Below are 26696 nucleotides of genomic sequence, written 5' to 3' on the forward strand. Positions count from 1 at the left end.
GGCTCCCTGCAAGGAGCCTGCTTCTCCCTCTGCCTGTCTCTGCCTCTCTTTCTGTGTCTCTCATGAATAAATAAATAAAATCTTTAAAAAAAAAATCTTTCATCATGCCATGCCCTCGCTCAAGGAACCTCAAAAGCTCGCTAACTGCAGCAGGTAAGAACTCTTCAGCTTAATTTTGAAAGTCTCCTATTATCAACTCACCTTTGACTAACACAGTACTATCTTATTTCCTGTTACTCTCACACTTGTAATTGCCAATACTGTTACACCAATTTCCTCCTCACTCTTCCTGGATCACACCAGGCACATTCCCACCTCCGTAGCTTTCTTCATAACTGTTTCCTCTTCTTGGAATACTCTCCCTTCACTTCTTCCTGTATCTAAACCCTCTCTTGTTTCATAACCCACTCTAGTCCCATCTCTTCCGTGATGCTTTTTTAAATTACTGCACACAAGGTATTTGACACTATAGATAGCTCCAAAGCACCTGGCATAGCCCTGGACATAAAGAAACCAATAAGGATTTTCCCAAGCTGATGGGTATATAAATGAACAAGAATAAAATTCATATTTAATGAAGATAAACTCAATCCCCTTCACTGGCTCCTCAATCTCTGCCTACTTCTTAAATACTAGCATAGTACTACCTACTTCATTGAAGGCTGTTGTGAGAATTAAATATATAAGTACACATAAAGTACTTAGTATAGGGGCACTTGGGTGGCTCCATCGGTTCAGTGTCTGCCTTCAGCTCAGGCCATGATCCTGGGCTCCTGGGATGGAGCCCAACATCGGCTCCCCACTTAGTGGAGAGTCTGCTTATTCTTCTCTCTCTGCCCCTCCCTCACCTCTCATTTCCTTGCTTTCTTTCTCTATCAAATAAATAGTCTTTTTTTTTAAGCACTTAGTATAGTGCCAGCCACACAGTGGGCTCTCAGTAAATGTCAGCCTAATATTACTATGACACACTCACCACTCTCCAACTTGTTTTACTGCCAATAGTCTCATTTTAGGTTAATGGTCTCACCACTGACCTAGGCCTCCACACCAGGGCTGTTTAAGGCTATTCTGATACCCTTTAATGGCTTTTAAGTTCTTAGCTCCTCTCATACTCTCCATATTCACTTAGTCAGCAAATGCCTGTCAATTCTTCAGAAATACCTCTGTGAATCTATCACTTCCTCTCTTTTGTTCAGGACCTCATTTCTCTCTCTAAACAATTCCAACAGCCTTCTAAACTTGTCTGTCTTCCTTTGATCTTTCCCCTACCCCGTCTATTCTTCACAATGTAACACAGTTCACTTTCCCCTTTAAAGCTCTTCAGTGGCTACCAATTATACTTCACGGTTTGGCATGCAAGGCCCTTTTGTGCTCTGACCTCTACCTACCTATCCAATTTCATCTTCTATCAATTACTTATTCCATACTTTTAGTTCACCTATACAATCTATTTTCAGTTACAAGAATGGGCCATGCTGTTTTACCACAGCATGCCTGGGTAATTTAATATCTTCTGAAATACCCATCCTGACCTTGTAAACTTTGTAACTGCTTACTCATTCTCTGTCTCCATTTAATTACCACCTCTGTGAAGATGTCTCTAATCTCACTCTCCATTGTTATACTTTATTACATTTTCTATGTTTATGTTTCCCCTACTACTAGATTTTCTTTATTCCTTAACAGCAAAAGCCATGTCCTATTCATATTTTTAATCTCAACATGCTGCATAGTGTCTTGTACATTATAATGAGGGCAATAAGTAATGACTAAATAAACCTCTTTTCTAATTGTATTTCCCACTATCCAACCAGTTCTATGAATACACATTGCTCTTTCTAGCCACTCTTCCTTGCCTCTGCCAGTCTCTGTGCCTGCAATGTTTCCCATCACTTACTGAAAACCTACCTATTTGCCAACGGCCAGAACATTCTCATCTTCTATTGCTACCTTTTCTGACCACCATGGCTGGAAATGATCCCTTTCATGTTCCCCTCTCTATTATAGCATGAGATTTTAGGATGAATAAGATGCAAAGATTAGTAAGATCTACTCTTCACCTTAAAAACTCTGTCACTGTGGGGGCCCATAACCCAGGACAGGGGTTCTCAAAGTTTAGCAAACAGAAGTATCAACTGCGGGGATTGTTCAAAATCTTTGGGGCCCACCTCCAAAGATCCTGATTCAGTAACTAGGCGTGGGACCTGGGAATTGACCTTTTAAACAAGAATTACAGGTGATTCTAATGAAGATAACATGGGTCTGTGCCCTTTGGAAGGTTCGTGGACCCTGATATTACATGACATGAACTGTGTAAATATATACATATATGTGCATTTTAAGGGAGAGTCCAGTTTATATTCCATCATCTATAACCTCCAAAAAAGTTTGAAACTTACTTATCAAATGGGAAACAAATATATTAACTGACAAGGTACAAAACAATTAAGCTAAGTGCTAGTACAGAAATACAAATAAAGTGCTATGGGAACATAAACCAGGGAACAATTAAGTATGCCTAGGGTAGCTAGGAAAAGCTTCACATTAGAGCAATACTTCTTTTTAAAGTTTTTATTTAAATTCCAGTTAATTATACAGTGTAATATTAGTTTCAGGTGTACAATATAATGATGCGACACTTCCATACAATATCTGATGCTCATCACAAGTGCATCCCTTAATCCTCATCACCTATTTAACCCATTCCTACACCAACCTCCTCCCTAGAAGGCATCAGTTTGTTCTCTACAGTTAAGAGTCCGTTTCTTGGGGCACCTGGGTGGCTTAGTCAGTTAAGCATCTGACTCTTGATTTCAGCTCAGGCCATGATCCCAGGGTCATGTGATGGACTCCCACACTAGGCTCTGCTCAGCAGGGAGTCTGCTTGAGATTTTCTCTCCCTCTTCCTCTGCCCCTCCCTCTGCTCAAGTATGCTCTCTCTAAATAAATAATCATTTTTTAAAAAAAAAAGTCTATTTCTTGGTTTGCAACACTTTGAAGGATATTCCAAAATGAGTACAAATTTGCCTAGTGGAATAGAAGAATACTAGTATATGTAAAGACACAGAGATACAAAAGGGAAGTTTTACATTCAATATATATAGAATATTTGTGAAAGGAACACATATTCCTCTCAGTACACTGTATTGAGACTAGAGACTTTGTGTGCCAAGTTAAAGAATTTAAACGTTATCCTGTATGTAACAGAAACAAGAGGGTATTTTTAATTGGGGTAAAATTCACATAACATAAAATTCACCATTTTAACCATTTTAAAGTGTACAATTCAGTAGCTTCCAGTATATTCACTTTGCTGTGTAATCATCACTCAAAAAGAAACCATGTGCCCATTAAGCAGTCACTTCCCATTGCCCCCTTAGCCCTAAGCTCTGAGCAACCACTAATCTGCTTTTCATCTCTAAGTACTTGTCTACTGTAAGTATTTCATATAAATGGGATCACACAGTATGAGGCTTTTTTCTGTCTGGCTTCTTTCACTTAAGTTTAGGTTTAGTTCATCTGTGTTGTATCATGTATCAGTTCTTCATTCATTCCCTGTTTTGGCTGAACACTGTTTCACTGTATGAATATAACACATTTTGTCTACCTGCCCAATAGTTGATGGACATCTATGTTGTTTCCACTTCCTGACTATGATTAATAATGCTGTTATGAACGTTCACGTACAAGTTTCCATTTGAAAACCTGTTTTCAATTCTCTTGAATATATGCCTAGGAGTCATATGGTAATTCTGTGTTTAACTTTTTTAGGAACATGAACAGAGACCTTTATTTTGAGAGAGAATGAGAACGTGCATGAGCATGCAAGCACAAGTAGGGGAGGGGCAGAGGGAGAGGGAGAGAAAATCCTTGAGCAGATTCCCCAATGAGCAAGGAGCCTGACATGGGGCTCAATCCCAAGACCTTGAGACTGAAATCAAGAGACACTTAACCAACTGAGCCACTCAGGGGCCCCACAAACAGAGAATTTTAAGCAAAGAAATGATTAGTAAAATAGCCACTACAGCAAAATGTAGAAGAAAGCTGGGATAGAAAGAGATAGGAGGCAGGAAGACTATAGAGGGGGCTACTGTAATAGTCTAAATAAAAATAGACAAGGGTTTAAATTAGAAAGTCTAGAGAACAGATAAAACAACAGTATATATAGTGTTCAGGATAAGGACTAGGGATAAGTCAAGGAGATGACACTGAATTTGCTAGCTTAGAGAACTACAGAGATGGTGACATTAACTGAAGCTGAGGACATATGATGGATAAGAAGTTTAAGAAAGGTAGTAGAGGGCAGCCCCGGTGGCGCAGCGGTTTAGCGTCGCCTGCAGCCCGGGGTGTGATCCTGGAGACCCGGGATCGAGTCCCACATTGGGCTCCCTGCTTGGAGCCTGCTTCTCTCTCTCTCTCTCTCTCTGAATAAATTTTTTTTTTAAAGAAAGGTAGTAGAGCACAGTGGTAAGAGTAGGCTCTGGAGCCAGGCAGCTTAGGTTTGAATTCAGGCACAGCCCCTTACTATTCTGTAAGACTTGAGCAGATACCTGCCTTTCCACATGTCAGTATCCTCATCTAGAAAATGGAGATAATAATATACCACCTCATCAAGCTGTTGTAAGAAAATGAGTTAAAATAAATAAAGCACTTGGGCGCCTGGGTGGCTCAGTTGGTTAAGCATCTGCCTTTGGCTCAGCTCATAATCCCAGGGTCCTGGGATGGAGCCCTGCATCAGGCTCCCTGTTCAGTGGGGCATCTGCTTTTCCCTCTCCTCTGCCTGTAGCTTCTCCTGCTTGTGTTCTCTCTCTCTCTCTCTCTCATTCTGTGAAATAAATAAATAAATAAAATCTTTAAAAAATATATAAAGCACTTAGAATCATATTAAGCATATACTAAATGCTCAATAAATATAATCTACTATTTTTGATTATTGTTGTTGATGATGCTAATGTTATTTGAGGTAAAAAGTTTAAGTCTGCGCTGTTACACCTGAAACATTTAGGGGAGAAGAATCCACTAGGCAATAAGAAATACTAAAATTATCCTAGAAAAGAGCACAAGCAATAATTTCTCTGACACTGGCCATAGCAACTTTTTTCTAGATAGGTTCCCTGAGGCAAGGAAAACAAAAGCAAAAATAAACCATTGGGACCACACCAAAATAAAAAGCTTCTGCACAGTGAAGGAAGCAATCAATAAAACTAAAGGGCAACCTATGGAATGGGAGAAGATATTCACAAATGACATATTTAATAAAGGGTTAGTAGCCAAAATATATAAAAGACTTATAAAACTGACCACCCAAAAAATGAATAATCCAATTAAAAACTGAGCAGAAGACACAAACAGGCATTTCTCCAAAGAGGATCTACAGATGGCCAACAGACACATGAAAAGATGCTCATCATCACTTATAATCAGGGAAATGCAAATTAAAACTACAATGAGCTACTTGGGTGCCTGGTTGGCTCAGGCAGTGGAGAGTGCAACTCTTGATTGTGGGGTTGTGAATTCCAGCTCCACATTGAGTGTGGAGATTACTTTAAAAAATAAAGTCCTGGGACTTCTGGGTGGCTCAGTCGGTAGAGCATCTGCCTTCAGCTCAGGTCATGATCCCAGGGTCCTAGGATCAAGCTCCCTCAGCAAGAAGCCTACTTCTCCCTATCCCTCTGCGGTTTGCCCCACTTGTGCTCTCTCTCTCTCTCTGTGTCAAATAAATTTTAAGAGATCTTTTAAAAAATAAAGAAAAGAAAAAAAATACAATGAGCTATCACCTTACACCCCTCAGAATGGCTAAAATCAACAACACAAGAAACAATGGATGTTGGAGAGGATGTGGAGAAAGGGGAACCCTCTTGCACTGTTGGTGGGAATGTGAACTGGTGCAGCTGCTCTGGAAAACAGTATGGCAGTCCCTTAAAACGTTAAAAATAGAACTACCCTACAATCCAGCAATTGCACTACTAGGTATTTACCTAGAGTACAAAAATACTAATTCAAAGGGATATGTGCACCCTGATGTTTATAGCAGCATTATCTTTTAAAAAAGATTTTGTTAATTTATTTGAGAGAAAAAGTGTGTGTGAGAGAGTATGAACAGTGGGGAGAGGCAGAAGGAGAGGGAGAAGCAGACTCTCCACTGAGCAGGGAGTCTGATACAGGGCTTGATCCCAGGACCCCGAGATCATGACCTGAGCTGAAGGCACATGCTTAACTGACTGAGCCACCCAGGTGCCTCTATGGCAGCATTATCTACAATAGCCAAATTATGGAAATAGCCCAGTGTCCACTGACTGATGAATGAATAAAGAAGAGGTGGTATATATGTACAATGGAACATTATTACTCAGCCATAAAAAGAGTCACATCTTGCCATTTGCAATGATGTGGATGGAGCTAGAGAGTATTATGCTAAGAGAAATAAGTCAGTCAAAAAAAGACAAATACCATACGATTTCACTCAGATGTGGAAATTAAGGAACAAAACAAGTGAACATAGGGGAAAAAAGGGAGAGAGGAAAACCAAGAAACAGACTCTTAACTATAGTGAATAAACTAATGGTTCCAGAGGAGAGGTGGGTGAGGGATGAATGAAATAGGTGATGAGGATTAAGGAGCACACTTGTCATGATGAGCACTGTGTGATTAAATTTTTTTAAAAAGAAAGAAATACTAAAATGGATCTTGAAAAAAAAGGGTACTTAAAGTCATGAGTATAGATGAAATTTCTCACAGAGCATGTGGAAATATGACTAAAAAAAGAATCAAGGATAGAAATCTCCTTTCTGGGCTATTCCTTAACCCAACCTCTAAACACTCCTTTGGAAACCAACCTTAGCTTATCCCTCCTGCTACAATCACCCTAAGCATAATCTCATATATTCCCATGCTTTTAATAATTACCTAAGTGCTGATAGTCTTTAAATTTTTACTTCCTGCCGTCATCTCTCCCCTGAACTTCAAAATCTCATATCCTATTACCTGATTAATGCCTCTTCTTAAATGCCCCTAAACATGTCTGAAACTGAACTTATTGTCACCCTGACCACCAAGCCTGTTCCTCCTATATTCCTTATCTCAGTTTGTGGTACCACTTTCCTTCTAGGTCAAGCCAGAAACTTGCAAGTCATCCTCTTACTCAACAGTGCTGCTACTAACATACACACCTTATTTCTCACTAAGGTTTTCGTTTTTTTTTAAAGTAAGCTCTATACCCAATGTGGGGCTCAAACCCATGGCCCCAAGATCAAAAGTCACATGCTCTACCAACTGAGCCAGCAGGTGCTCCTTTCACTAAGGTTTTTTTTTTTTTAAGATTTACTTATTTATTTGAGAGAGAGGAGAGAGAGAGAGAGAGAGAGCACGCAGGAGTAGGGATAGAGGGAGAGGGCAGGTAGAGGGAGAAGCAGACTCCCCAGTGAGCAGGGAGCCTGATAGGGGGCTCGATTCCAGGACCCTGAGATCACTAAGGTTTTATTCTACTCTCCTGAAGGTCTCTAGAATCCATCCTGTCCAACACTACAACTGCCCTAGTTTAGGCCCTCATCATCTTGTACATGATATAACAAATGTATCCTTACCAGTCTCCCAGCCTTGGATCTTGGCCAAGACTTTTCACTCCCACCCACCACAACAATCTATTTAAGATGAAATTCTGACTATTAATAATAAATAAAATAAAATAAAATAAAAATTCATCTTAAAAAAAGAAAGCATTACACTGGAAAATATTCACTTAATACAAAACAAAGTAGTAAAGGAAGACTGGAGAAACAAACACAGAGATGAACCATAGAGAAAATAGAAACTAAAATGACAGATATAATCCAACTATATAAATAATATTATTAAATGTGAATGAATTAAACAACCAATCAAAAGGCAGTTATTGTCGAATGGATAAAAAAACCAAGATCCAAATATATGCTATCTTCAGGAAAAATACTAGATAAAAGATACAAATAGGTTGAAAGTAAAAGGATGGAAAAATATATACCACACAAAACAGCAACCATAAGAAAGCCAGAACTGCTGGACTAATATTGGACAAAATGGACTTTAAGAATAAAATGTTACTGGGCATCTGGCTGGCTCAGTCAGTAGAGCATACGACTTTCAATCTCAGGGTTGTAAGTTTGAGCCCCATGTTGAGTGCAGAGATCACTTAAAAATAAAAAAAATCTGGGACACCTGGGTGGCTCAGTGGTTTAGTGCCTGCCTTCTGCCCAGAGCGTGATCCTGCAGTCCTAGGATTGAGTCCCACATCAGGCTCCCTGCATGGAGACTGCTTCTCCCTCTGCCTGTGTCTGCCTCTCTGTGTCTCTCATGAATAAATAAATAAAATTTAAAAATAATAATAAAAATAAAAAAATAAAAAAATCTTTAAAAAAGAATAAAATGTTACTAGAGATAAAGAGGGAATTTTATAATAATAAAACTAGCAGGACTATATAACAATTAAAAATATATATATACATATATACACCTAACAAAAGAACCCCAAAATATGTGAAGCAGAAATTGACATAATTAAAGAAAGAAATAGACAATTCAACAATAGTAGTTGGAGACTTTAATATCCCATTTTTAATAATGGATAGAACAACAGCACAGATGATCAACAAAAGAAACTAAAGACTTAAACAATACTATATACAAATTAGACCTAACATACATCTCTAGAATGCCACATCCAACAGTGAAAGAATACCCATTCCTCTGAAGTGCACATGGAACATTCTCCAGAACAGACTACATGCCAGGCTTCAATAAATTTAAAATGACAGAAATTGTATGAACTATATTCTCTAATCACAATGGAGTAAAATTAGAGATTAATAACAAAGAAGTTTGGGGAATTAACCAATATGTGGAAATTAAACAAGTCACTCCCCAAAAAACAAGGGTTCAAATAAAAAATCACAAGAGAAATTAGAAAATATTGTAACACCTGGGTGGCTCAGCAGTTAAGCGTCTGCCTTCGGCTCAGGGTGTGATCCTGGAGTCCCGGGATTGAGTCCCACATGGGGCTCCCTTCATGGAGCCTGCTTCTCCCTCTGCCCCCACCCCCTGTCTCTCATGAATAAATAAATAAAATCTTAAAAAAAAGAAATTAGAAAATACTAAGAGATGAGTAAAAATGCAAACACAACATACCAAAATTTATAGGTTGTCACTAAAGCAGTGCTTACAAGGTACTGTATAGATATAAATGCCTACATTAAAAAAGAAAGATCTCAAATTAGCAACCTAACCTTCCACTTGAAGATATATAAAAAAAGAAGAGCAAACAAACCCAAAGCAGGCAGAAAAAGAATATAATAAGGATGAGAATGTAATATAAAAAAATAGAGACTAGGAAAATGACAGAGAAAAATCAATGAAATCAAAAGTTGATTCTTTGAAAAGACCAACAAGAGTGCCAAACCTTTAGCTAGACTGATAAGGAAAAAAGGGGAAAAGTCTCAAATTACTAAAATCAGGATGAAAGTGGGGAATAACTATTCACATTCGAAATACAAAATAGATTACTAGGCAGTACTATGAACAAATGTATTGACAAATTAGATGAAATGGACAAATCCCTAGAAATACACACAGTTACTGAAATGACTCAAAGGAAAATTTAAAAATCTGAATATACCTAAATAAATAAAAAGATTGAAGTTGTGATCAAAATGCTTCCCATGAAGAAAAGCCCAGACACAGAGGGCTTCACTAGTGAATTCTACCAAATACTTAAGAAGAGTTAATACCAATTTTTCACAAACTCTTCCAAAAAATAAATAAATAAGAGAGAATACTTCCCAACTTGCTCTATGAGGTTAGTGTTACCCTGATATCAAAACCAAAGACACCGCTGGACAAGAAAATTACAGACCAGAATCTCTCATGACTATAGACACATACATACAAAAAAACATGACCAAGTGAGATTTATCCCAAGAATGCAATGTTGGTTTAACATCCAAAAATCAATTAGTGCAAAACACTGTATCAATAGAATAAAGAACAAAAACCACACGATCATCTAAATAGACACAGAAAACTGATAAACTTCAAAACCTCTTTATGATAAAACACTCAATAAAGAGAACTTCCTCAACTTGGTAAAGGGCATGTATGAAAAACCCACAGCTAACATAATATTTAATGGTGAAAAACTGAATGCTTTTCCCTAAGCTCAGGAGCAAGACAAATATGTCTACTCTTGCCACTTGTATTCAACATTGTACTGAAGAATCTAGACCAGGCAATTAGGCAAGAAAAAGAAATGCAAGCCCTCCAGACTGGAAAAAAAAAGTAAAAATATCTCTGTAGATGACATGGTCTTATATATAGAAAACCCTAAGAAATCCACTAAAAAACAATTAGTACTAAGAAATGAACTCAGCAAGGGTGCAGGATATGAGATAAATATACAGAAATTGGTGGTATTTCTATATGCTTGCACACTTACAAAAAACAATCCAAAAATGAAATTAAGGAAACAATTCCATTTATAGCAGCATTAAAAAAATAAAAGAATTGTGAATAAATTTATGAAAAGCAGTATAAAACTTATACTCTAGAAACTATAAAACGTTGCTAAAAGAACTGGAATAAAACCTAAATAAATGGAAAGACATCCCATTTCATGGATTATTAGACATAACATTGTTAAAATGTCCATATTCCCCAATTGATCCACAGATTCAATGCAATCTCTATCAAAATTCTAGGTTGTTTCTTTGCAGAAATTTTATAAGCTGAAACTAAAATTCATATGGAAATTTAAGGGACCCAGGATAGCTACATGCAAAAGATAAAGTTGGATCCTTACCTCACATCATAGACAAAATTAACTCAGAATGGATCAAAGATCTAAATGTAACATAAGTATAAATCTTCATTACCTTGAATTGGGTGATGAATTCTTAGTTATGACACCAAATTACAAGTAACCAAAGGAAAAAACAGATATGCTGTACTTAACCAAAATTAAAAACTTTGGTGCTTCCGAGGACATATCAAGAGATTAAAAAGATTCTCCTCCTTCATCAGTTAAAGGATCCATGGCAAGATGGTCTATGCCAGATTCCAGGAGGATAAGAAATGAAATCCTCAATATAAACAGAAACTGAAGAGCTTGAACAAGAAGGATAAGGAAGTCATAGCTATAAATTGCATCTAAATTAATTTTCTTATAGTTTTTAAGCCTAAGACATCCAGTATTATGAAGATCTCTCCAAATGTAATCAGCTTATCTAATTTTATTCTTGAAAGTAATCTCACAGGCCCAAATTTTAGAATGCTCCAGGAGAATATAAAACACATCTTAGACACTACTTTCATTATGAGAATAACTGCTTAGGCAAAGCAGTGCACAGGTACCTCAGCCACACTTGTAAAAACGCAATTCAGGGGCACCTCGCTTACTCAGAAGAGCATGTGACTCTTGATTTTAGGGTTATGAATTTGAGCCACACAATTCAGCAGGGAAACTATGTTTTAAGCATAAAAATTTACCTGGGGAGAATTAGAGGATGATTTATTTAGACAATAAGTTGTATTTTACTCTCCCTGATATAAAGAGTCAAAAACTGAGAGGTATTAGATCCTCTCCATTCTAAATCCCTGGTCACACCACGTGTTCTGAATCTCAGCTTCCTAACTCAAGGACGTCAATGACTGTTATGTCACAGAACAGTAAAAAAAAGGTTGTCAAAAACATGGAAGACAAAAATTCCCTAGTTCCTGCCATCAGATCTTGTTTGAGAGATGACAGCTCATCAAAAGGTGTTGGCATAGAAAGTGGTTCAAAGATATGGAGGGAAAGGGGCGCCTGGGTGGCTCAGCGGTTGAGCATCTGCCTTCGGCTCAGGGCATGATCCCAGAGTCCCAGGATCGAGTCCCGCATCAGGCTCTTTGTGTAGAGCCTGCTTCTCCTGCCTGTGTCTCTGCCTCTCTCTCTCTCTCTGTCTGTCATAAATAAATAAGTAAAATCTTTTTTAAAAAAAAGGTATGGGGAAAAATAACTCAAATTCAGAGGCAAAGGCCGAGCTTCTCCAGGACAATGAGGAAAGAAGGTATTAAACTTCCAGGGAGCAACAGAAAAAAACGAGAATAAAAAGACAACTCACAGAATGAGAGAAAAAAATTGCAAATTATATATATGTTAAGGGACTAGTATATAAACTCTTACAATTTGATAATAAGACAAATAGTCCAATTAAAAAATTGACAAAGGAGGAGCACCTGGGTGGCTCAGTCGGTTAAGCTCTGACTCGATTTCAGCTCGGGTCATGATCTCAGTGTTGTGAGATTGAGCCCCGTCATGCTCTGCACTGGGCATGGAACCTGCTTAAGATTCTCTCCTTCTGGCTGGCCCTCCCTCCCGTCACCACCACTCACCTGCTCTCTTCTCCTTATCTCAAAACAAAAAATGACACAGGAGACTTCCAATTTCCAGGCTGGCTCATAAGGAGTTTAGTAGTTGCCACTCCATCCTAATAAGTAAAAAGCTTAATAAACTGGAAAATTAACAACTCTTCCTAGATCTGTCAGAAAAGTAAGGTCACAAGGCAAACCACAGCCCCCTAAACTGGAAAGATAGGTAAACACAGAGAATCATAACTTACCAGAGCAAAAACCTCTGCAGGAACCAGTACTGGCATAGAAAAATCTGAACTATAATTGACGAAATGCTAGAGGCTCAGAGTAGACAAGCCTAAGAGATAAAAAATAATAATAATCCTGGGATGCCTGGGTGGCTTAGCGGTTGAGTGTCTGTCTTTGGCTCAGGGTGTGATCCCGGGATCTGGGATCAAGTCCCACATCGGGCTCCTTGCATGGAGCCTGCTTCTCCCTCTACCTAGGTCTCTGCCTCTCTCTCTCTCTCTCTCTCATAAATAAATAAATAAATAAATAAATAAATAAATAAATAAATAAATATTTTAAAAAATCCAGGGAGATGGAGCGCCTGGGTGGCACAGTTAACTGGCCGACTCCTGATTTTGGCTCTGGCCTTGATCTCAGGGTCATGAGACTAAGCCCTGTGTTGGGCTCAGCACAGAATCTGCTTGGATTCTCTCTTCCTTTCCCTCTGCCCCTCCCTACAATTCTCTCTCTAGATCTCTCTCAAACAAACAAACAAACAAATAAATCTATTCTTTTTAAAAATCTAGGGAGACCAGTCATGGGGGACCCCTACAATTTTGTGAATTTTACTTCCAGATTCTTACAGGGAAGACTAATGAAAAATTTCCTCAGGATTCCAGCAAGAGGAGAGGAAAGTAATTATTCTAAAATATGCCACACCATTCTGTTCTACCTAAAAAGGCCTGCCTTCCAGAGAAACTATTTTATGGCAGCCAAACAGAGCATAACCAACCTGGAGGAAGGGAAATACCCACCTCCTGGCTCCTCTAGCAACCCTGTAACACCTAAGGGGTGGGAGAAAAAACTGAGAGACACAAGTTCGCAGCCCAGGGGCACAGGCTACTAAAAACCTGAAGGACTGTAAAATGCTTCCCCTCCTGCCACACTTCACCAGTATTACCACAGGCCTATTTACCAAAGTTCCTTTTACCTAGCACATCATGTCTGTTTTCCACCAAAAAATTAGAAGGCATAGCAAATGGCAAAAAATATAGTTTGAAGAGATAGAGTAAACATAGAACCAGAACCAGATGTTAGAATTATCAGACCATAAATTTAAAACAATTACGATTAATATGCTAAGGGCATAACATGCAAGATAACATGCAAGAACAGATGAGTAATTTTAACAGAGAGATGGAAATTCTAAAAAAGAATCAAAAAGAATTGCTGGAGATAAAAAACACTATAATTGAAGAATGCCTTTGACAGGCTCATTAGTAGACTGGACGTGGCTGAGGAAAGAATCTCTGAACTCAATAATAACTCAACAGAAACCTATGGAAATGAAAACCAAAGTGAAAAAGACTTTCTCAAGAAAAGGGGACAGGGGTGCCTGGGTGCCTCAGTTGGTTAAGCATCTGCCTTCAGCTTGGGTCATGATCCCAGGGTCCTGGGATCAAGCCCCACTTAGGCTCCTTGCTCAGCGGGGAGCTTGCTTCTCCCTCTGCCTGCCACTTCCCCCACTTGTGCTCTCTCTCTCTGTCAAATGAATAAATAAAATCTTAAAAAAAAAGAAAAGGGGACAGATAATCTAAGAACTGTAGGTAAACAAAAAAGTGTAATATATTCATAATGGAAATACCAGAAGAAGAAAGAGAAAAAGTAACAGAAGAAATTCTTCTTATTCTTAATTAATCTAATAGACAACAGTTTGCTCAAAATTATAATAACAACAATGTATCCATTTATGTATGATTGTGTGTGTGTGTACTGCATGTATACGTGTCTGTGTGTATGCTGATTATCATAGGTAAAATGAATGACAGCAATGATACAAAGGATGGGAGGAAAGAATTAAGATTATTTTGTTATTATAAGGTACACACACTACCTGTGAGGTAGTATAGTATTATCTGTTATTTTGTTATTTGAAAAGTGGACTTGGGATGCCTGGGTAGCTCAGCAGTTGAAAAGTGGACTTAGATTACTTGTAAATGTATATGGGAAACTCTAAGGTAACCACTAAAAAAAGGTTTAAAAAAAGTATAATTGATACGCTAGGGAGACAAAAATAGAATCATATAAAGTGTCCAACTAAAACCACAAAAGACAGAAAAAGAGTAGAAGAAAAATAATGAAAAAACAAAAGGATAACAAACACAAAACACTAATAAATATGCTAAATATTATCACTTTAATGTTAATGGTCTAAATGTACCAATTATTTTTTTAAAAGATTTTATTTATTTATTCATAGAGACACAGAGAGAGGCAGAGACACAGGCAGAGGGAGAAGCAAGCTCCATGCAGGGAACCCGATGTGGGACTCGATCCCAGGTCTCCAGGATCACACTCCGGGCTGCAGGCGGCGCTAAACCGCTGCGCCACCGGGCTGCCCTAAATGTACCAATTAAAAGAGATTGTCAGAGTGGATCAAAAAACAAGATCCGGCTATGTGTGGTCTACAAGAAACCCACCTTAAATATAAAGACATATAGATTAAAAGTAAATAGATGGAGGAAAATATGCCATGCTAACACTAATCAAAAGAAAGTAAGAGTAGTTATATTAATTTCATACAGAGCAGACTTCAAAACAAGGAAAGTTATCAGGGATAAAGACGACCACTGCATCATGATAGAAAGGGTCACTTCGCCAAGAAGGTATAACAATCTTGAACGTGTATGCAGCTAACAACAGAGCATAGATTGATTAAATGAGGCAAAAACTAATAGCATTTCAAAAGAAATAGATGCATCTAGGATCTTCACTGGGGACTTCAATACCCCTCAATCAGAAATGGACAGAGGCAGCAGTCAGAACATCGGTAAGGATATAGTTGAATTCAACAGCACCAGCCATCAACTGGATATATTTGACGTCTGTAGACTACTTAATCCCACAATAGCAGATTACATGTCCTTCTCAAGCTTACTGGGAACATTCACCAGGAAAAATCACATTCTGGGCCATAAAACACATCTTCACAATTTAAAGAACCGAATCTAAAGAAATAAGATTCATGCGATTTCTGTCGCCTGGTAGCTACGGAATTAAACCAGAAACCAATAACAAAAAGATAACTGTAAAATCCCAAAATATGTGGAGATTAAACAACACACTTCTAAACAACACACAAGTCAAAGAAGAAATCTCAAGAGAAATTAGGAAAATATTTTAACTAAATGAAAGTGAAAACACAACTTATCAAAATGTGTGGAATAGAGCAAAACCAGTGCTTAGAGAAGAATTTATAGCACTGAATGCATGTATTAGAAAAGAGGTGCACCTATCTTGCTTAGCTGGAAGAGCATGCAACTCTTGATCTCAGGGTTGTGAGTCTGATCCCCACACTGAGGGTACAGATTACTTAAATAAATAAACAAACTTAAAAAAAAAGAAAGAAAAGAAGAAAGACCTAAAATAGATAATCTAAGTTTCCACCTTAGAAAACTAGAAAAAGAAGAGTAGAGCAAATTAGATCCAAGCAGAAGGAAAGAAATAGTAAGAATTAGAGTAGAAATCCATAAAATTGAAAACAGGAAATCAATAGAAAAAATCAATGAAACCAAAAGCTTGTTCTTTGAAAAGATCAATACATTGAATGATACAATTGAATTGTATACTTTAAATATACATTTAAAGTCTCATTAGAACCTCTGTTGTAGGCTCCGTGTGACGCTTCAACCTCAGGCATTCTGCTTCACTCTACCCAGCCAAGTGAGCTGCTAAATTCAGTCTAGAAAGTGATCTGCACTAACTACGGAGAAATCTTAACCATTTACACTCTTACCATCTTCTCTGTTTTCAAATAGCATGGCCTGGCTACCTAACCTGTTCACCATTTTGCTGTCTTCCTCAAAATTCAAGATCCAAGTCAAACAAACAAAAGTATTAAAAACATTAATGGTAAAGCTAACAAAAAATGCTAATATTAAAAGCACTATTCTGGAAAGAAAGTGTAGAGGAGATCTAATTTGTTACCAATTCAGGAAACAGGAAATCACTCTCCTTCAAATTGGCCTAATTAACACTCACTGTAGCCTGATCTCCAAGACAGCCTGACCCTGAAACAACTTGCTGCAAGCTGCTCTGACAAGAAATAACTAATTGCATACCTACCTGTGAAAGATAATTCATTTCATTATTGAACATCCATCTCATTAACTCTCCCTTCCACTGCCTGATAACAGTGACTATGTATTGAGCTCTAGTTATGTGCCAGGCATCATGTGATACACTTTATATAATTTTTCACTGAATTCTTAAAACAACCATCTATTTGATAAGTAAAGAAACGGAGCCTTGGAGAAGGTATCAATTTTCCCATGAACACACAGCTAGTAAGTCAAAGGGGCAGGATTCATTCTCTTAACTCTTAAATATTCTTTTAAAGATTTTATTTATTTATTCATGAGAGACAGAGAGAGAGAGAAAGGCAGAGACATAGGCAGAGGGAGAAGCAGGCTCCATGCAGGAAGCCTGATGTGGGACTCGATCCTGGGACTCCAGCATCACACCCTGAGACAAAGGCAGACACTCAACCGCTGAGCCACCCAGGCATCTCTTAACTCTTAAAAATTAAAGAGATCTTCACAATATGATTCTCATCTCTATATAGCTAATATTTCATTGGAAAAAGGCACTTTGTTAAAATTAAATTTTGATCCATTTTGACTTCAAAGCATACTTCCTTCCTATTTAACCCAGCCTTCATAGATATTTTTATTGCAGTTCAATCTAAGTTTCCTCATTCTTGAAGCCAAGCCAGGTCCCAGACAGATTTCATTTTCTCAGTGTTTATATTTCATGAATACCACTCTACCAAACCTGTACATAACCCCCAGGGTCCTCTCTGCCTGTTTTGCTGCTTTACAGCCCAGGCCTTAACTTCTCCTCTAGGGCCTAAGATTCATATCTCTATTTTTCCATATTACCCTTCTTTGATTTTTTTCTTTCTTGTTCTTTTCTAGAGAATAAGAAACTAGCCCATAGGGACTACTCACCTGGCTAGACCAGAATGACACAGATTGCCTCATGAACTGGAATTCTGGCAGCCCAAGAGCTCAATAACCCAGGTCACAAATCATGAAGAGGACTGCAATAGCCCTTTTGTGATAGTTTTTCTAATGGCTGCTAGAATGACAAAAAAAGAAAGAAGAAAGAAAGAAAGAAAAAAAAAAGAAAGAAAGAAAGAAAGATTACATCGATAAGAGTAACCATTAAACTCATTCATATTATTACAGAGCAGAAATCAACATAATAAGTCCCCAGCATGATCATAAATAATTTTTCTGCTGTTGTTGACCAAAACCAAATATACAGTATTAATATAAAAACAGCTCTAAGGCTCCTTGCCAGCTAACCATCTCCCCTCCTCCATACCATTGCCAGCAATTATGCACCTCAGCATCCAATTATTTCAATGTTCTTTCAATTCATAACAAATGATAGATAGAACTGAATATGTGCCAGATTACCAGCACAGCAGTTAATCTTCCTAAGGTTTTCATAACTGGAACTCTAGGTCTCCAATTCAGTCTCATTTTTGCTTTACATTTTCTCTTCTCCTATGCTTCTAGCTAAATATCTTACTAAGACATAGACACAATCATATCAAATAGAGTCAGGGCAATTGAGATCAAAACCCTCACACTAATCAGATCCTACATAGTCTTCTAAATATTGTGAGATTCAGGTGGCTCTGGAAAAGAACGGAAAAAAAGATTACTCAAAAAAATCAATACATATTTATTTATTTTTGAAGATTTTATTTATTTATTCATGAGAGACACACACAGAGAGGCAGAGACATAGGCAGAGGGAGAAGCAGGCTCCCTGCAGGGAGCCTGATGCGGAACGTGATCCCAGGACCCCGGGATCACGACCTGAGCCAAAGGTAGACGTTCAACCACTGAGCCACCCAGGTGACCCGCAAATCAATACATTTTTATTTTTTTATTTTTAAAGATTTTATTTATGTATTCATGAGAGACACAGAGAGAGGAAGAGACACAGGCAGAGGGAGAAGCAGGCTCCATGCAGGGAGCCCAACGTGGGACTCGATCCCCAGTCCCCAGGATCACGCCCTGGGCTGAAGGTGGCGCCAAACCGCTGAGCCACCCGGGCTGCCCTCAATACATTTATTTTTATAAATTTATTTTATATTGGTGTTCAATTTGCCAACATATAGAATAACACCCAGTGCTCATCCCGTCAAGTGCCCACCTCAGTGCCCGTCACCCAGTCACCCCCACCCCCCGCCCACCTCCCCTAGTTCGTTTCCCAGAGTTAGGAGTCTTTCATGTTCTGTCTCCCTTTCTAATATTTCCCACTCATTTTTTCTCCTTTCCCCTTTATTCCCTTTCACTATTTTTTATATTCCCCAAATGAATGAGACCATATAATGTTTGTCCTTCTCCGATTGACTTACTTCACTCAGCATAATACCCTCCAGTTCCATCCTCGTCGAAGCAAATGGTGGGTATTTGTCGTTTCTAATGGCTGAGTAATATTCCATTGTGTACATAAACCACATCTTCTTTATCCATTCATCTTTCGATGGACACCGAGGCTCCTTCCACAGTAGGGCTATTGTGGACATTGCTGCTATAAACATTGGGGTGCAGGTGTCCCGGCGTTTCATTGCATCTGTATCTTTGGGGTAAATCCCAACACTGCAATTGCTGGGTCATAGGGCAGATCTATTTTTAACTCTTTGAGGAACCTCCACACAGTTTTCCAGAGTGGCTGCACCAGTTCACATTCCCACCAACAGTGCAAGACAGTTCCCCTATCTCCACATCCTCTCCAACATTTGTGGTTTCCTGCTTTGTTAATTTTCCCCATTCTCACTGGGGTGAGGTGGTATCTCATTGTGGTTTTGATTTGTATTTCCCTGATGGCCAGTGATGCGAAGCATTTCCTCATGTGCTTGTTGGCCATGTCTATGTCTTCTGTGAGATTTCTGTTCATGTCTTTTGCCCATTTCATGACTGGATTGTTTGTTTCTTTGCTGTTGAGTTTAATAAGTTCTTTATAGATCTTGGAAACTAGCCCTTTATCTGATACGTCATTTGCAAATATCTTCTCCCATTCTGTAGGTTGTCTTTGAGTTTTGTTGACGGTATCTTTTGCTGTGCAAAAGCTTCTTATCTTGATGAAGTCCCAATACTTCATTTTTGCTTTTGTTTCTCTTGCCTTCGTGGATGAATCTTGCAAGAAGTTACTGTGGCCAAGTTCAAAAAGGGTGTTGCCTGTATTCTTCTCTAGGATTTTGATGGAATCTTGTCTCACATTAAGATCTTTCATCCATTTTGAGTTTATCTTTGTGTATGGTGCAAGAGAGTGGTCTAGTTTCATTCTTCTGCATGTGGATGGCCAATTTTCCCAGTACCATTTATTGAAGAGACTGTCTTTTTTCCAGTGGATAGTCTTTCCTGCTTTGTCAAATATTAGTTGACCATAAAGTTGAGGGTCCACTTCTAGATTCCGTATTCTGTTCCATTGATCTATGTGTCTGTTTTTCTGCCAGTACCCCACTGTCTTGATGACCACAGCTTTGTAGTACAACCTGAAATCTAGCATTGTGATGCCCCCAGCTATGGTTTTCTTTTTTAAAATTCCCTTGGCTATTCAGGGTCTTTTCTGATTCCACACAAATCTTAAAATAATTTGTTCCAACTCTCTGAAGAAAGTCCATGGTATTTTGATAGGGATTGCATTAAACGTGTAAATTGCCCTGGGTAACATTGACATTTTCACAATATTAATTCTTCCAATCCATGAGCATGGAATATTTTTCCATCTCTTTGTGTCTTCCTCAATTTCTTTCAGAAGTGTTCTGTAGTTTTTAGGGTATAGATCCTTTACCTCTTTGGTTAGGTTTATTCCTAGGTATCTTATGCTTTTGGGTGCAATTGTAAATGGGATTGACTCCTTAATTTCTCTTTCTTCAGTCTCATTGTTAGTGTAGAGAAATGCCACTGATTTCTGGGCATTGATTTTGTATCCTGCCACACTGCCAAATTGCTGTATGAGTTCTAGCAATCGAATCTAGCAATTCGTCTTTTGGGTTTTCTATGTAGAGTATCATGTCATCAGCGAAGAGGGAGAGTTTGACTTCTTCTTTGCCAATTTGAATGCCTTTTATTTCTTTTTGTTGTCTGATAGCTGAGGCTAGGACTTTTAGTCCTATGTTGAATAGCAGTGGTGAGAGTGGACATCCCTGTCGTGGTCCTGATCTTAGGGGAAAGGCTCCCAGTGCTTCCCCATTGAGAATGATATTTGCTGTGGGCTTTTCGTAGATGGCTTTTAAGACCCTCACTACATTTTTAAAACTCCAAGTTTCTAATTACAAAAGTACCAAAATTCATCACATCTGCTAGACACATTCCTATCAAAACTGTGATCCATAGTCAATTTCAATTCCAATGGTGGCATTAATGACTTATCAAATATACAACAATTTCCCATTTGTCATAGTCAAAATATTCCAAAGCTGTCAAATTGCTTCCCAGCTAGCAATACAAGTTCCAAAATTTCTGTAATATCTAAGCAAGATAACTTCAAAGTTTCCTTAGTAAATATCTGACTTAGAAAATATCTGACTAATAATATTTTAGACAATAATGACTCCGGTTATATTTTGTATTCAAATTAATGATATAGATTTCTTTTTTTAAGAATTTATTTATTTATTCATGAGAAACATGGAGAGAGAGAGAGGCAGAGACACAAGCAGAGGGAGAAGCAGGCTCCATGCAGGGAGCCGGATGTGGGACTCAATCCCAGGACCCCAGGATCATGCCCTGAGCCGAAGGCAGTCGCCCACCCACTGAGCCACCCAGGCCTCCCAATCACGTAGATTTAAATGTTATCTCCTATTATACCCCGATTGCACCCTATGCTTAAGCAAAACAAACAAACAAAAAACCAAACAAAAAAACCAAAACTATCCAACAGTTCCTAAAACCTTCTCGCTTTTGTTCTTGCTCATTTACTGAGCCTCCAGTTCCTCTTCTTAACTCTGGATGTCCCAAGTTCTACTGTTTCCTTTGCAGAGCCCTTGATAGGAGGCTGCTCATTTTCCTTTACTCACTCTTTCCTATAAGTCAAGACCAGGTTAGCATCTTCTCATGTGTTCTTTACTGGATCCCCAAAGTATTATTTCACTACCTTCCCTCAACAACCCTTCTTTCTTTAAAGTTCATACTACTCAATTTTATCTCACTCTTTGAATGTTAAATGTCAACTTCCAGGTCTCTCCCTTACGTTTACCAAGGACTTTAATACTACTTTCTTTTCACCTTTTCATCCTGAAAGCCTTCATCATGCCCCTTCATGATCTAACAACCAAATTTCACTACTCCTTGATATATTCTATTCTAATTTCTTCATCTCAACTGTTTCAATCATCTGTTTCTGCAGTGTACCCTGGAAGGGTTCTACCTCTAAAACCAAATGCCACGTCTACTCTCAGAACTACTTGTTTTCCTACCTCTCCAACATCTTACACTCCTTGAATTTATACTTTGACTTTTTCAGTGCCTTTAATTCATCAGCCCTCCTACCTATTCTCCGAGGCCACCATATCCCTTTAAACTTTACCCCCTTCTCTACCTAAGAGAGATTCTAGGGATAGTGAGGCTTCAAAGACAGTAACCAGCACTCTCCATTCTCCTACCCCCTTGATTTTTCCACCATACCTATTCTGCCATTCCCCACTCACAAACCAACCCAACAATTTATATTTTCCATTCCTGTTTACAGATAACAAAGTACTATTGAGTAAAATCCTATACTCCTGACCACCAGTTTCCCCACCACTGACCACCTCCACTGCTATCAGAATTATCTTTTAAAATATAAATTAGGCAAGACTTCAGGAATGGCGGAGTAAGGGGCTCAGCGAATCTCCCCCCCCCCCAAAACAACAATATAACTGTAGAAAATTGTCAAAAATAACCATTTCAGGACTCTGGAAATAGACAAAAATTAAACAATAAGTTGACAAGTGTTCAAGAAAACCCACTGAATCTTGGGTAAGAACAGTGGGAATCTATGGTGTTTCAGCCTCAGGCTGTTCACACACACCCCCACCCCGCTAGCTCCACTGGAGCTTATTTTACAAGGGCAGGGCAAGACAAGCCATAAAAACTAACAACTTGGCTGCTAGAGGGGAATTACTTGTTCAGGAATGAGCACAAAAAAGTCATATGCCCAGGGGTATTGAAAACAAAAGCAAACTCCTTAGATCAAGGAAAAACACATCACAGTTACCTGAGGTCACAGTATTGGTGGGACAAGAAGCAACTGAACGGCAAGCCTGCCAAAAGTTTAGTAGAAAGTTCAGAAAACAAGACAGCTCTACTGGGACTTGATAAGCTCTCTCATATCCCTGGTGATCTAGAAGGCTATGCATATATGCAAGGCTGAACTCAAGCTCAGGGTACTGGAGAGGGCCCTAGTTATCTACACTTCCCTGGCTGAATGTGAAGCTTGGCACGGGCAAAGGGAACACATGAGAAAGCCTAGTAGAAAGTAAAAATCAGGTAAGATCCATAAACTCCCCGAACTTTCAACTTGCTGCCTAACCCACACACTATTTAATCAACAAATGGTGGAAGATGGAATGCCCAGGTCGCTCAGTGGTTGAGCGTCTGCCTTTGGCTCAGAGCATGATCCTGGGGTCCTGGGATTGAGTCCCACATTGAGCTCCCTGTAAGGAGCCTGCTTCTTCCTCTGCCTATGTCTCTGCCTCTCTCTGTGCGTCTCTCATAAATAAGTAAAACCTTAAAAAAAAAAAAAAAACGGCAGAAGACAATAACAGCCCAAGGTGCTTAAAGACAACATCTAAAAAAAAAGCATTGGCTGACCACTAAACTATCCTGACCCCAGGTAGGACACCTAGGAATCCAGGCTTACAAATAAAAAACATTTTTTAAAAAACTGAAGAGAAATATCAATGGGCTACACACTATGTACATTCTGTGAAGATAGACTCTTCAGAATTAGTCCAGGCAGGTCATTAAACAAAAAAAGAAACAAAACCATAACAGCCTCTGGGGGCTGGGTATCAGAACCTGAGCTTCACCTTTTAAGGACCTGTTGACTGTTTTCCAAACTGGTTGCACCCACTAGGATGGTTATGATTTTTTTTTAAAAAAGGACAATAAACAAGTGCTGGCAAGGATGGGGAGAAAACTAGAACTCTCCTACACTGCTGGTGGAGCTGTAAAATGGTGTGGCTGCTTTGGAAAACAGTGTAACAGTTCCTCAAAAGGTTAACAATATAGTAACCATATATGACCCAAAAAGTGTAAACAACACAAAATGTCCATCAACTGATAAATGAGATAAGGTACTGTGAAACTGAATAAAGAAAACCCCATTTAAAATACAGTCAAGGAAAAAAATAAAATAAAATAAAATAAAATAAAATAAAATAAAATAAAATAAAATAAAATAAAATAAAATAAAATACAGTCAAGGGACGCCTGGGTGGCTCAGTGGTTGAGCGTCTGCCTTTGGCTCAGGGTGTGATCCCGGGTCCCGGGGAGTCGGGTCCCGCATCGGGCTCCCTGCGGGGAGCCTGTTTCTCCCTCTGCCTATGCCTCTGCCGCTCTGTGTCTCTCATGGATAAATAAATAAAATATTAAAATAAATAAATAATAAAATGCAGTCAAATGTGTTTGCTTCTGCACCATATATACTAAAAATTGGAAGGATACAGAGAAGATTAGCAAGGCCTCTGAGCAAGGATAACACGCAAATTCGTGAAGCGTTCCATATTTTATTTTAAAAAGTGAAATAAGGGATGTCTGGGTGGCTTAGTGGATGAGCGTCTGCCTTTGGCTCAGGGTTTGATCCCGGAGTCCTGGGATTGGAGGACTGGCTTCCAGCATGGAGCCTGCTTCCTCCTCTGCCTGTGTCTCTGCCTCTCTCTGTGTGTCTCTCATGAATAAATAAAATAAAATCTTAAAAAAAAAGAAATTAAATAAAGTGCTATCGGGATGCCAGAAGGGGGCGGGCGATCTCACACCACACCACTCCTTGAAACCCTTTGCAGACCCAAGGGTAAGAAACTTACTTTACTATCCCAGCAGGATGAAGGAAGATTTCCTCCTTGCCCAGCAACAGCCCAGACAATGAGAGACCATTACAACTCAGCCAATGAAAATCCACTACACTTCAAACTCCCAGTTTACACTAATGGAGTTTTTGTTTATAATAGCCCCTCCCAACACCCACCCCCCCTTTTCTCTATGAAAGAGCAGTCCTTTCCTTTTTTTCTCTGGACTTGTCTATGGCTTTTGCTATAGCTGTCTTGTCCTGAATTGCCATTCCTCTGCTACTCCCAACTAAACCCTTTTTGCTGGTACATTAACTAGCTATTTTACTTTTAAGGTTGACAGTGCATTTATACAATGGAATACTATTCAGATACAAAAAGGAATGAAAAAAGTACTGCTAGATGCTATGACATGAATGAACCTTGAAAACACTACACTAATGAAAGTAGCCAGGCCAAAAGGCCACACACTGGATCATTCCATTTATATGAACTATCCAGAGTATGCAAATCTATAGAAACAGGAAGCAGATTAGGGGTGGCGGGGGGCTAGGTGGAAGGAGAAGTGGAAAGTGATTGATAACCAGTACAGAGTTCCTTTCTGATGTGAAACAAATGTTCTGAAATTAGATAATGGTCACAGTTGCATAACCTTGTGAATATACTAAAAAATACTAAGTCATATACTTTTAAGTGGTGAATTTTATGGTATGTGATTTACAGCTCAATAATAATAAAAAAAAAAACTAATGCTAAGTGAAAGCATCCAGATGCAAAAGGCTATATAGTGTATGATTCCACTCATATGAAATCTCTTTAAAATGCAAGCCAATAGAGACATAAAGCAGATTAGCGGTTGCTTGGAGCTAGGGGTGGGAGAGGGGAATGACTGAAAAGGGTACAAGAGATCTCGTAGCCTGATGAAAATATTCTAAAATTGGATTGTGGGCATGGTTGCACAATTATATAAATTTATTAAAACTCATTGAATTGTATACTTTAAATACATGAACTTTATGCTATGTAAATTATATTTCAATAAAGCTGTTGCTAAAAAAGAACATACAAATTAGAGCTCCTTAGGAGAAATGGCAGGTTTGGGGCAAGAAATATACATGTAAGCTTCGTGCCAGAAATCAAGCAAGTATGGAATCTTAATGAGTAGTGTCAAAGGGATATAGGAGGCAAAGCTCTGGCAAAATATAGGATGATTTGAGCATTAACAAGAATAATGATGAGCAGCCCGGGTGGCTCAGTGGTTTGGCGCTGCCTTCAGCCCAGGGCCTGATCCTGGAGACCCTGGATTGAGTCCCACGTCAGGCTCCTTGCATGGACCCTGCTTCTCCCTCTGCCTATGTCTCTGCCTCTCTCTCTCTCTCTCTCTCTCTCTCTGTCTCTCATGAATAAATAAATAAAATCTTAAAAAAAACAAGAATAATGAATCCAATCAATGAAACCCATTGAATACATATTTTAAAAACATGAGTTCACAATGAGAGAGAACAAAAACAATTCATTAAATATCACTGAAAATAAGTAACTAGGGCACCAACTTTTTATTCTGAAAATTGCCAATCAAGTCCAAGATCAAGAATTAAGCATTTCTCTTACCTTCTCTTTAAAGGTAATCCAACAGACGTAGTTGATGACAGAAAGTTTACTTTCAGAAACTAATTACTGTAGAAGATAAAATTAGGAAATCACCATTTTGAAACTCCTAGTAAAATAATTACTTTTGCCAATAATCATCAATGGATTAAACCATTAGATAAAAGATTGATGGGAAACATCATAATGAAGGAGTCAGGTATCATCTGTTCATTTAGACATGTGCCTCCAGATGTGATTCAAAGTGAATTACATAGCAACCTCTGTGAAGTATGCTTGACAAAAAAAAGTTGAATCTGAATATCATCAAGCTTCTAAAACTAATGCCCATCATAAACAAATATGGAGTACAGAGGAACAAAGTAAATGACAGCATAAGAAAGCAAACAGACAAATCAATAATGTGAGGTTTTCTATAGGACAACTGACC

At 38.5% G+C, this 26696-nt stretch overlaps 1 protein-coding gene and 1 non-coding gene across 2 annotated transcripts in view; one reads left to right on the forward strand and one right to left on the reverse strand.

The window, feature by feature from the left end:
* Window positions 1-26337, reverse strand: part of SLC7A3 (solute carrier family 7 member 3) — a 123537-nt gene extending 97200 nt beyond the window's left edge. Inside the window, exons 1-2 of the mRNA XM_038587648.1 lie at window positions 26270-26337; window positions 17592-17721 (exon numbers count right to left, since the gene is read on the reverse strand). The gene's annotated coding sequence lies outside the window, so the exon portion shown is untranslated. The remainder of the gene's footprint in view (window positions 1-17591; window positions 17722-26269) is intronic.
* LOC119868586 lies at window positions 24275-24382 on the forward strand. The gene has a single exon (XR_005386580.1). It is a non-coding gene; the product is annotated as a U6 spliceosomal RNA (small nuclear RNA).
* Window positions 26338-26696: the final 359 nt, after the last annotated feature.

Source organism: Canis lupus, chromosome X (genome assembly GCF_011100685.1).
Source record: "Canis lupus familiaris isolate Mischka breed German Shepherd chromosome X, alternate assembly UU_Cfam_GSD_1.0, whole genome shotgun sequence".
NCBI classification, from domain to species: Eukaryota; Metazoa; Chordata; class Mammalia; order Carnivora; family Canidae; genus Canis; species Canis lupus.